Source organism: Hordeum vulgare, chromosome 5H (assembly GCF_904849725.1).
Source record: "Hordeum vulgare subsp. vulgare chromosome 5H, MorexV3_pseudomolecules_assembly, whole genome shotgun sequence".
Lineage (NCBI taxonomy): Eukaryota > Viridiplantae > Streptophyta > Magnoliopsida > Poales > Poaceae > Hordeum > Hordeum vulgare.
Genome location: NC_058522.1, coordinates 537,738,784 through 537,752,388, shown reverse-complemented (window position 1 = coordinate 537,752,388; position 13,605 = coordinate 537,738,784).

Genomic DNA, 13,605 nt, shown 5'->3' with positions numbered 1-13,605 from the left:
CCTATACTTGATCTATGTCCTAAATCTGAAGGTATGTCGACACACAAACTACATCGAGTAGCTATTTCATTTCTGTATGGATTATAATATACTGGTTTAGTTTTCTTAATAATATGCTAATAGCTCTAAAGCCTATAGATTAATTCACTCGTTTAGTTATCTTCTTTTTCATAAATCTCATTTCGATAAAGCATATTAGTTAGCATATAATTCATTCTTGAAGATTTACCATCTTATTTTTGAGAAAACAAAAAGAACATTTGCATTTCTCAATCTAAAAGTAACATTGAAGCAACTATAGTATAAACCCCGAGAAGTGTTCCATCCTTTTTTCAGAGAACTGCAATGAGTTAGTGGCGGCCGAGGTCAAGGGCATCTTGGAGATTTCACAACAGGTGTTATAACCAAAATACTTAGGCTTACATGTGCCAAAAGGAAGAATGCACAAGGGGCAATTTGAGACCCTTCAGGAGAGGTTAAGAAATAGGCTTGTTGAGTGAACTGAACAATATGTGCCTTCTGGGAACAAAGAGATCTTGAGTAAGGCTGTGGCGCAAGCAATTCCAACCTATGTCATGAGCGTGTTCCGGCTGACTGCATCAGTATGTGGTGATCTAACCAAAATAATGAGGCACTACTGGTGGGGTGTGGAGAATGGTAAGAGGAAGATGGCATGGCTAAGCTGGGAGAGGATGATGCTACCCAAAGCTATGGGGGCATGGGATTTAGAGACATGCGTGCTTTCGATCACGCTTGTTAGCCGAGCAAGCCTAGCGACTGTTGGATTGTTCGGACAACCTGTGTGCCCGCTTAGTGAGAGCTAAATATTACCCACGTGGAACTTGTTGCATATTGTTTTCTCCACAAATTCTTCAACGGTATGGAAAGGGATTGTCCATGGACTAGAACTTCTCAAAAAAGGAATTATCTGACGTGTTGGTGATGGTACCTTAATCAAGACATGGAGAGACGCTTGGATTCCGCGCGGGCATAACTTTCGGCCGGTCACACCAAAAGGAAACTGCCGATTCAATTGTGTGTCCGACTTTTTGAATGAACATGGCGCATGGAATGAGCAAAAGTTTAGGGAGCATATTTGGGACCTGGATGTCCGTGAGATTCTGAAGATTCGAACCTCACCTCGTAACAGGCAGGATTTTATTGCTTGGTTCCCGGAAAGAAGCGGTCAATTCTCTGTTAGAAGCGCTTATTGTCTCGCGACGGAGGTTCAGTCCTCGCTTGGGGTTGGCTCTTCTAGCAGTCACCCTTCTGATCAAAGACCAATTTGGCAACAGATTTGGAGTGCACAAGTTCCTCTTAAAGTGAGGATAATGGCCTAGAAGGTTGTCTCTAGAGCCCTTGCAACAAATGTGTGCAAAAAATATAGGATATCTCTACCTGGGATGGTTGTCCTTAGTGCGGGAGGGAGAAATAGACTAGTTTCCATGCCCTGGTATCATGCGAGCATACAAGAGGGGTTTGGACACATATGCAGAATGTGTGGAGATTACCAAACCAAGAGTTGATTCAGGATACCAGACAGGATTGGCTGCTCAACACCCTTGCTAACTGTGATGATAGCATGCGGGATTGCACAATTATGCTGCTCTGGAGAATTTGGTCCCTTCGATCAGAGTTAGCGCACGGGAAAGATGTTTCATCATTGGTGACAACGGTTGATTATCTTCAGAGTTATATGAAATTTCTTAAACATATGCATGAGATTTTCTATGGAAGAAATTATCAAAGGAAAGATGTTGATGATCCAGGAGTTGGCCATCGAACAGCGCAGTCTGTTGGCGTGGCCGAGTCCACCGGCTGGCCAAGCTGTGTTATCTGTCGATGGAGCATTCATGCACTTCGATGGATCAGCGGCGGCTGGGATGATTCTGCGATGACGGGATGGCAGTGTGATATTTGCGGCATACAGATGCATATTTAATTGTAGTGATGCGTTAAGGCAGAACTACATGCGATAATGTAGGGAATGGCGTTAGCTATACAACACAGTTCCCTACCTATTAACATTCAGTCAGACTCATAAGTGGCACTCGCGGCTATGAATGGGGAGAGTTTAACCAGGTCGGCGTACGTACACTTGGTAGCAGAGATTAGGCATCACATGGTTGAGCGAGAGTTTATTCCTATGAAAATTAAGCATGAGCAAAATAGAATAGCACATCAGTTGGCATTGTATAGTCGTACGAAGAGTAGTAGTGCTATATGGCTTGGTAGAGGTCCACCTTGTGTTGTGGAGTTGTTGCCTCTTGATTATAACCCTTTGAGTATGGAATAAAATTCTTTTACCATCGAAAAAAATATGTGAGAGATGCCAGCCCGAAAAATATTTGATGCTTTATGTTTTATGCGATCATATTGTTCTTCGCCCCACTCAAGTCTAAATCCTGGATCCGCCCTCATGTTGTCATGTCATCTACAACCAAACTTATAGTCAGCAAGTATAACAGTTAGATATAAAGATGGGCTACTCTGTATTAACTCTCACATAGTGTCTAGTAGCACCTACTACAGTTGGTTCCTATTCATTAACCATCTCCTCTTCTCTCTACTTTTCTCTCCCCTTTATGTCATAAAAAAATATTTTAAGTCTTATCGCATGTTTACATAAGTTTATTGTATTTGCTATAACCAGTATAAGCAATACGGGAACGTAATGCATATTTCAGGAAGGTGTTGCCTACAAAAGACGATGATCGACACTGACCCCAACTTGCATGGTGCATAATCCCTCTCAGAGCAAACAACAATCGCTGCAAACAAAACGAGGGACATGCTACAACGTGCGGGAACATGAGAAGATACTCTAGGGAAAGAACTCATGTGTAAACTATTAAGAAGGTGCACCGCCTGCATGAGGATTGGACCCTTCCATCTGCTAAACCAAATAAAAAGGAGTCCAGATTGTTTAAAGGCAACCGCATGGGGATGGAGAGTTTTTGTTCCTTGACTAAATAGGGTTTTCCCCGCTTTATATTATAAATAAACTTCCACTGAACATAATAATATTGCTGGGAAAACAGCACATCAAACCCAAAAAAGAAATAAGAAAACACCAACATTGGCAGTTTGATAAAGAATGGATAATCTAACGTCGCTGCGTCCTCCGGATTATTCCCACCGCACTCCAGCGCTCTGAACCGCTGGGTACCAAGCATCACCTCCAAGAAAGAATGGGATGTTAACGACGCCGCTGCCCATACGGGTCCTAGGGTTTCCCCCGGCACGCGAAGAGGAGTGGGGGATGGGTGACATTGCCGCCCTTTAGGCAGGAATGGTGACACAAGGCAAATAATGATCTGCCTTTTCTTTAAAAACTAGATCATTGATGGCGTGCTTTGTTGCGCTCATCTTTGCCACGAGAATATATGGTGAAAACGTATAATCATCAGGTTTTTCCGGCATAAAGAGTAGAGACTTGCAACTGATTAGCATGATATATATGCTGCTTCAAAACAGTATATATCTCTAGTTGAAATGTAACCTATACAAGAGAACAAGTATAAAGAGCAAACTTGGGCTAAAGGTTTAGTCTAAATCAGCATATTGAGTATTTCTTACTCTAAGAATTAAATATAAGAAAATATATCATCTTACTATCGCTAGACAGTCTAAGCTAGTATGTATAATAATTTTCATACATCTTCATGGTAAGCAATTGCTCCTTGATTCATCTACCAAAAAGAATGCAACAATGTGTGATATCAAGATAGTAACTAAACATTGATGCTTTTATAAAGATGGATTAAAGATAATAACCAAATACCATTTCTGCACTATAATGCAAATTTGCGTACCATCATGCACTTGCAAAACATTTAGAAACCCCATGTTTTCGGAAGTTAAAGTTTCCATGCATGTAGATAGTAAATGATCACAAAAAAGAAATATGGGCAATAATGATTCAAGATGACCATTCAAGAAAAAATCAAGAAGCAAATATGTTGCATGTCCAAAAACCAAGCCTATAGAAAATAATACTACCTTCCCTCATTCTAAGCAACAACAACAAAATCGATATAAGCCAATACACAAAGTCGACACCCTCTGTGTATTTTGTTACATAGTCAAAGATGAATCAACAAAGAAGCACCAATAATTAATAAAACAGGGTGATGTCCCATTTGCATACAATCGAAATACATAATAAACATGTAAAATGTGACAATGTGTAAACAGGAAACACAATAACTCAAAAAAGTATTTTATATCACAATTGAAGTGCCATGAGGATCAAAGAAATGATATGATTCCAAAGTGAACATACATGGCTAATTGTGTAACACTCTTCATGTGAGATGAATCCCAATAATTAAGTATGTACTGCTGCAATGATTTGGCAATGTAAACTTGGAACACCCTAAGATGACGACCATGCAACAACATAATATGGGTTGACTGGGATAATTAGCTTCTGGTGTAACATTCAATCCTTCATAATCAGGAAAATCACCAAAACTGTAATCAGAACAAACATGGAAGTAGTGTGCAGTGCTGAAATAGTGCAAATCAGTATAGCTTACATGCCAACCCTTTAACCATTTGTTTAAAATTTAAGATCTGTTTGATATACCCATATAGCTTTGACTCTAGTTCTTCTATATCAGGCCTGCAAAATGAGAATTTGACCTAGTTGGAGAGAAGTATGTTGATGGTTTTTGATATTGCTTGTCAATTGGGGATCACAAGATGGCTATAGAAGCCTAGAAAGATTTCGCATAAATATTACAAAATATATCTGTTAGAGGACATGCAATTCTGGAAATAATACAAGATATAGCAAGTAAACATAGTGCAGGTGGGAACGATTGGAAATTGGAAATCCATATCACTGTCATAGTAATGATACAAAATATATATGCCCCCACTTGAACTTTCAGCATTGTTATTCGGATGATATGTACAAAAGTGAAATTGTAAAGTTAAATTAGTTTGTAATTCCGGCTAGCAAGGTAAACAGAACATAGCTAATCCTGATGAGCCGTGGCTTCCTTGATTCGGAGAACCACATTACGTGATCATGCATGGCGTGGCTCGCCATGCATGTGTGGAGGAGCAAGCATGCGATAAAAATTGTCATGGCGGGAGGGACAAACAGCGGTCACTCCCGCGCTACCACCTGAAAGGGAAGGCACAGCCAACAAAGGTAGCATGGGAGCTCTCCCTGCATGACTGCATCCCCTCCCGCGCCAGATCCACTCCTGCACATCCCCTCGGCTTTCACCCCTTTAGTGACGGATCGCTTGGTGTGCCTCGCCTCGGCTTGAAGGCCGGCATCGATTAGCAGATTCGAACTCGCGACCTAATGCTTGCGATGAGGAGCTAGTAGCCATCGCAGTAGACAGTAATTGTTGGCTATACACAGGCCAATAACTTCAAAAACTAAACCAGATTGGGCTATTGTGGCGAACTGGAACCAGATCTGAATTAGTTATGTACTTCATATAAAACAGTATAAGTTGAAAAAGTGAACCATTTTTAACAGTAATGCGATGGTACTCTAGCGGCATATTACTGTAGCATACATATTGTTCAATTGTTTTCAAGATATCTTAAAAAACAAAGTTTTGGTTAGGAAAATGTGAACCAGATTTGAAATTTCAAAATAGTTTTGAATTACAAGAACAAAATTTAGAACTTCGTTAGTTTTTAAAAAATGGGAACCTTTTTTGAAACTTCCGAACAAAACTACAAAACATGAATATATTTAATCTTAAAAATAATTCTTATAAATTCATTAATATTTCTAAAAAACTTGAATCTTTTCTGAAATTCATGAACATAATTCGCAGTACAAAGCATTTTTTAAGTATAAAATATGTATAAAATCTAAAAAAAGGAAACATTTTTATATTTATGAACATTTTTTCAACTATTTAAAAACGTCTTTTTTTTTGGAAACACGCACATTGTTTTTGAAACTCCCCGCAATAAAATTGAAAAACCCAAATTTTGTTTTGCAAAGGAGAAAATTTTTGAAAATCTCCGAACAAATTTTTAAAGCAAGATTTTTTTAAAACTTGACAACAAATTTGAAACCGAGAACAATTTTAAAAAATACTGAACAAATTTTGAAGTGTGATTTTTTTAAAGCTCGAACATTTTTTGAATCTTGAGAATAAAATTTTGAAAAACCCAAACAAATTTGGAAACCAAACATTTTTTTGAATTTGAAGAACAGTTTTTGAAAATACAAAAAAATGAAAAATCGAGAACAATTTTTAAAATACGGATTTTTTTTAGCAAAAACAAGATATTTTTTTCGAATTTGACTAACATTTTTTGAAAATGTAAACCAGTTTAAAAAACCCCAAACAAACTTGAAGGTGAGAACAAATTTTTAATGCATGAACAATTTTTTAATTTGGAGAAGAAATTTTAAAACTGGGAACAAACTTGGAAGCGCGACCAATTTTTTAAACATTTTTAAATCAAGATCAATTTTGAAATCCGAAACAATTTTCAAACATTTTTTGAATTTGAAGAATATATTTTTTAAATCCCGAACACATTTGAACGTCCCAATTTGTTTTTGAAAATCCAGAACATTTTGTTCAAAAGCAAAAACTTTTTTTAAATTGAAGAACAATATTTGAAAACCCGGAACAATTTTTGAAAATGCAGATTCTTTTTTGAAAGTCAAGAACACATTTTGTAAATCCAAAACATTTTTTGAAATCCAGAACATTTTTTGAAAATTCAGAACAATCTTTTAAAAGCAAGCGTAACAATTTTTAAAACGGTTCAGTGAACCTTCTAGAAGTTCCAAAACAGGGAAAAACAGCTGAAACCTCTAGAAAATTCGCAAAACCGAAATACTCAAATACTTATATGGGTCGGTCGTTGTGTTGCCGCTCGGTCGCTCGTCTATGCGAAGCGCCGACTTGACGCACCGAGCGGCAAATATGATGTTCCTCCATCCTCTGTATCGAGCGCCTCGGCTAGATTACCTTGAGCGATGGGCTTGCGTAACAGCCCAACTAAGTCCAATGAACCACAACCCTTGAAAAAATCACGAGAGGAGCAGCCCATTAGAACAGAAGGCCCGGGTTGTAATAAGCTCTCGATGAAAGAAGATCTAACAGACAATAACGATATAGGCGTGAAATTTGACGGCCGAAATCGTTAATAACCTGAGAGAGCTAGGTTTAGGTAGATTTTACTGTCCTAAATAACTACTCACAAGCTTGTAAGGCCATGAACAAATCCATTCAGAACAACAGCCGCATATTACTTAATCAACACATACTATGATTTCAAGAGAGGCTGATTTATCTTAAAACCAGATTGTATTATTTTGTTAAACACAAGACGCAATAATTTTAGCTGTCACAATATTTCTCACTAAAGGGATGTTTTATGTACGTATGTAATGTATGTAGGTGACTAAGTGCCAGAGTTTGATGTATATCTTATGACTTCACGGATTTACAAGTCAGTATATACTTTTTCATAAATGTACAAAAAATGTATATGGAGTATGCCACTATATTTGGCCATGGGCAGCCCGCCCGGTCGGCCCGGCCCGACCCGGCTCGGAAAAACCCTACCCGGCCCGGCCCGACCTTGCCCATGGGTCGGGCTCGGGCCTGATAATCAAGCCCGGTGGTCGGGCCGGGCCCGGACCTAGGCGTGTGAAAACCTGATTTTACGGCCACGTCGGCCGAGCCTGCCAGACCGGGCCGGGCTTCTTCGGGCTCAGGCTGGGCCTGGACCTAAAAATTAGTCCCGACGATCGGGCTCGGGCCTGGGTTTATACCACGGGATTTTTAGGCCCGGCCCGGCCCGAGATATGACCAGGTATATCTGCCACTGTGTTGGATATAACCGTCAATCAATGGCCGACGCCAACTCCATCGCAGGAAAAATTAGCGTCGTCCTATTTCTTTCTATGACTCCACCTCTTATATATACATGAGACTCTGAGCGTGTAAAGAAGCTAAAAAAGATATCATTTTCTAACCAATTTCTTAAGCCTTGCGAGTAAGGTCTACACCATGACATGCATGCTTGATTTCTTACACTTATCGGTCTTGGGAATGAGAGGCATTAGGAAGAGGTACCTGGAGCACACACTTACCACACCAATGTGTCATGTGGCATCAACCTGATTCTGTACCTTTAGTTGGAGCGTGAGATGGCACTCATGTACAAGCGTCTTGTTCCTTCTTTGCTCTTCCAAAGCACAACAACTCACTTTTGTTAAAGTTGATTTTAACTCTAGACAATTGCACAAAAAGGCACAACACAAGCTTCATGTGTTTAGCTTTTGCAAGATCGTGTTCCATAAAAATTATCGTGTCATCCGCTTACTGTAGTATGGAAAATCCCCCTCTACAAGGTGTGGGATTAGTCCTCCTACGTGACCATTCTCTTTAGCCCGACCAATAAGGACAACCAACATATCCGCTACTATATTGAACAACACTAGGGACATTGAATCACCCTGTCTCAGTCCCTTATGGGTTTGAAAATAATGATCTATGTCATCATTAACTTTAATGCCAACACTACCTTGCTGAATGAAAGAGGACACCTAATCCCTCCAGGCTTCATTGAATCCTTTCATACGTAAGGTCTGTTGAAGGAATGGCCATTTGACCTTATCATAAGCCTTCTCGAAATCCACCTTAAAGATAACCCCATCAAGCTTCTTTTTCTGAATTTCATGCAATGTTTCATGTAAGACGACAACCCCCTCTAGAATGTGTCTTCCACGCATGAAAGTAGTCTGAGTCAGTTGTACGACAGACTAGACTATCTGTGTCAGCCTATTTGTGCCAAGCTTTGTGAAGATTTTGAAACTGACATTAAGCACACAGATCGGCATGAACTTCTCAATGTGAATAGCTTCCACCTTCTTTGGCAATAACGGTATTGTTTCATAGTTTAGGTGAAAAAGCTAAAGCTGACTATCGAACAAGTCATGGAACATAGGCATAAGATCATCCTTTATGATATGCCAACATTTTTTGTAAAACTCGACTCGAAACCCATCATGTCCCGGTGCCTTGTTTGGTTTCATTTTGTGCTATTGCGTCAAACACCTCCTTCTCTGTAAATGGTGCCTAGAGAATCTCATTCTCACCCGAACTGAGCTTAGGTATGTCACCATTTTCATTCTCATCAAGAGAGACAAAGTTGTGTTCCGGTTCACCAAAAAGCTTCTTATAATACTCTGAAATGTACAATTTTAGGTTCTTCTGCCCTATGAGTGTACCCTCATCTTGCTCTAGCTGAATAATTTTCTTTTTCCTATGCTTTCCATTCGCAATCATGTCAAAAAAGTGTGTGTTATCATCTCCATGAACTACCTTCGACACCTTTTCTCGAAGGGCCCATTTCAGCTCCTCCTCTCTAAGAAGGATTTGTAGCTTCTTCTCAGCCTCGGTTTTAATATCCCGATCTGAGGTGCTTAGAAGTGAACTTTCAACTTTCACATCCAACTCATTAATGATATTGATAAGTCTATCCTTTTCTACTTTGTAAATACCACATTGATTCTTTGCCCAGCCTCTCAAAAACTGGCGTAACTGCCTAATCTTGTTTTGCCACCTGCCCATACTAGAGGATCCACCATAGTTTCCTGCCCATTCAGAGGCAATAAGATCCATGAAGACTTCTCTCTCGAACAAACTTAATTCGAAGGAGAAAGTATTCTTATTTCCTACATGTGTCGCTTCCTCCGAATCTACTAGTAGGGGTGTGTGATCTGAAATTGCCCTTTGCATAGCATGGACTATGACAAGCGGGTATTTTTCTTCCCGCTGAATGCTAGTTAGAACTCCGTCTAACTTCTCATATGTTGGCATTGGTAATGAGTTGGCCCATGTGAATTGTCTACCAGTGAGGTCAATCTCCCTCAAATCGAGACTCTCAATAATCATATTGAACATGACACGAGACTCTCGCTCCTGATTCATCCCCATCCATCTCTAATTCAGTTACTCGTTTACTGCTCTACCACATCTCTATGAGAGAAGAGCGTGTAAAGAAGCTAAAATAGATATCATTTTCGAACCAATTTCTTAAGCCTTGACAGTAAGGCCTACACCATGCATGGCATACATCCTTGATTTCTTACACTGACTGGCCTTGGGAATGAGTGGCATCATGAAGAGGTACCTGGAGCGCACACTTACCACAGAAATGTGTCGTGTGGCATCACCCTGATCATGTACCTCTAGTTGGAGAGGCAGATGGCCCTCACGTACAAGGACGAGCGACACAATTGGGAACTTCACTTCAAGCGTTTTTTTAACTTTAGTCATTTTTTCACTAGCGTGGCTTTCATTGTAAGACCCAAGTTTCCTTCTTTAGTCCTAATTAAGAAGATACGAGTCTTGATGAATTAATTGTCCCTTCTCACAAAGAAAACTTATAAGTTTATCGAACCAATATTTGAACAAAAGTAGACGAAGAATGTTCAGAGAACTGAGTAACTAACCAATCGATTAGCGGATTCGAATTGGCGGTCTAATCACTACAACAAAAAAACACCGGTAGAGACGTCCAATTACATATCTAGTGACGTGTTATTTCATCTCTAGGCAATTGTAGAGACGTTCTAGTAAAGCGTCCTTGCAGCGTCTCCACACGGACCGTCTCAAAATATGTAGACACGTTTCCTCGGCGTGTCTACATGAGATGAGACGCTATATAGGAACGCTGAAAAGCGTGTGTACAGGACTTGAGACGTTATATAGGCACGCAAATAAACGTGTCTAAAGAGAGGTGTTTCATTGCACATGATTGTACAACTGTACGTCTCATACAATTCTGCATTTAATCATTTTGAATTCAATTGTTTTATCATGGTACTTCTATAAATGCAAATCAACCAATAATATAGTTATGAAGATATCCTTCAATATGATCAACCGCATTTCCAATCATCGTATTCTCGCGATTAACTTAAAAAACTCACTATCCGTTGCAAAACAAGTAGCAAAATGCACGCAATTGTAGCTACTTTTATCACAAAGAGCATTGCTAGTTTACAAGTGAATTGTACATTCATACAATAATGTGTATGTCACTACAAAATAAACTTTAATTCTAACTATATGGAAGTTGAAACCTATATGAAAAAAGGAAATTCTCTGTTGTAATCTATCTAAAACTCTATAACTAATTTGGTACATCAACTTCTTGGCTTTCACAGCTTTTATGGATATGGCTTCTAATAAAACAATGAAGATTTCCCTCGCAGGTTCTTTTTCAATATTATTTCCCATAGAAAACCTATTATAATATGTCCATATCATTCGTCTTGTCCCCTAAAGCCTGCAATAAAAACCATATTATCATGACAAAATGGGAAGGGAAATATAGAAAATTAAAGCTAGATAATTTCAAATAAGAAATGTACGTTGATTTCACCAATAACAGTTAACATCATTATATGTGTTTGTTCTATATAAAACTAAGATTTCTTAGAATCTACTAGTTATGCTTGTCGACACTGATAATCCTCAGTCCAATTGAAACTCTACACTAGTGAGGATGACACAAAAAGGAAGTTTCAGCAAGCTGGTCTAGAGATAATACAGATTATGTGTCAAACAGATGATGACTATAATATCGACAACCATCTTTTTCAGGAGAAAAGGTTGTGAATGAAATACATACCTTTTATTGATCCCACATTGATTGCTTCATATAAACATGTATTCTTTTTATTTGAAGAAGCTTAACTACTGAACATTTCCATAATGTTAAATCCTTCGACACCTACAAATGGCAAGAAAACATTGTCGCTTATGGTAGTGTAGGTGAAATTCAAAATTGACCAGAGAGAAATCACTAATGTTTGGTTATAGCCCACACCCATTTGAAAATATTATAATTTGTAAAAAATTGACCAGTTGATGTGCAGACAGAAAAAAATACTATGTTATTTGGTTATAGCCGTCATCAATCACATCCATTTGAAAATATTATAATCTGTATAAAATTGACCGGTTAATGTGCATACAGAGAAAATACTATTTTGTTTGGTTATAGCGCTCATCAATTTTATATGATTGTCTGTATAAAGTTGACCAGCTAAACTTCTATCAGAAAGAAATTACAATATTGTGTTTGGTTATAGCCCACTTAAATTTGTCAGAATTATAATTTGTTGTCACGTATAAGTATAAAGCTATCGCAGAGAAACGTTGATCACCTAAACTTACAACTGAATCTACATCCTTTGGATACACTACATGATATATCAGAAGTATAGTATACTCTTATGTGGCATAGTAACAAAATAAACGTGCCACCATTGATAGTTGAACGACACGGATGAACAATGGTACGGAAGTGAGTTGTACTGTATGGAGAAGTGTTAATATTCTCGTACTAGATCCATCCGAACCTGTATAAAAGTGTGAATTCCATCATTTGTTCTGATCTGTAGCGAGGGGAACTCTTCCTACGCCCAAAATTAGAGCTCTTAATTAGCATCAATCGCTCATAGTAGTTGTACTGATTGAAGAATGCGAAGAATATTTGGGGGCAAAAAAAAACTGAGATTGTAAACTATTGATTGAACATAGCATCGTGGAGTACCAGGTAACTTCCATGGGAGAGGATGGACTCACGACCGGCACCTCTGCCACCCCCTTGAACATCTAGCCTGCTAGCGTTGGAAGGAATCAATCTATGGATGCAAGGTAGTGATATTGGCGTCTTCCGATGGGAGCAGGGGCAACTTCGGTTGGCAACGTGCCGCACCTCCCAGATGTCTAGCGCCTGGGAAGTACTAACGTCGAAAGTTAGCCAGCCTGACCGCCGGAAGCCATGGACGCGCAGTCGGGAGCCAAGGACGCGTCGCCGGGAGCCGTCGGAAGTTAGCCGATCTAGGGAGATAAATGCAACTTTTTTTGTTTCTTTGAGGGTTAGGGATACAACAATTGTTTGTATCAGGGACTACGTGGGGTAGGGTTTCTAATGGGTTGGGTGAGAGGATGATATTGAGAGTTTGAGACGCCATCATTTTCGTCTCATCTTGCATCACAAATATGAGTTTTAATTGCCATATTTATTTTTTATCTGTAAGTTTGAGTCGCACCCTTGAACGTCTTAAAGAAACGTCTATATGTGGCATATGGCCTACCATGTTGAGACGTAGTAGAAAGCGTCTATGTAAAAACGTCCGTACATGGCCTTTTTGTTGTAGTCAATGCTTGCGATGGGGAGCTAGTAGCCACCGCACCACACAGTAACTCTTGGCTATACACGGGCCAAAAACTTTAAAACTAAACCAGATTGGGCTATTGTGGCGAACTCGAACCAGATCTGAATTATTTATGTACTTCATTTAAAACAGCGTAAGTTGAACAAGTGAACCATTTTTAACTGTAATGCGATGGTACTCTAGCGGCATATTACTATAGCAGACAGATTATTCAATTGTTTTCAACATATCTTAAAAAACAAAGTTTTGGCTTGGAAAATGTGAACCAAATTTGAAATTTGAAAATAGTTTTGAATTACAAGAACAAAATTTAGAACTTCGTTAGTTTTAGATTAATGCGAACATTTTTTGAAACTTTCAAACAAAACTTGAAAAAAATGAATATATTTAATCTTGAAAAT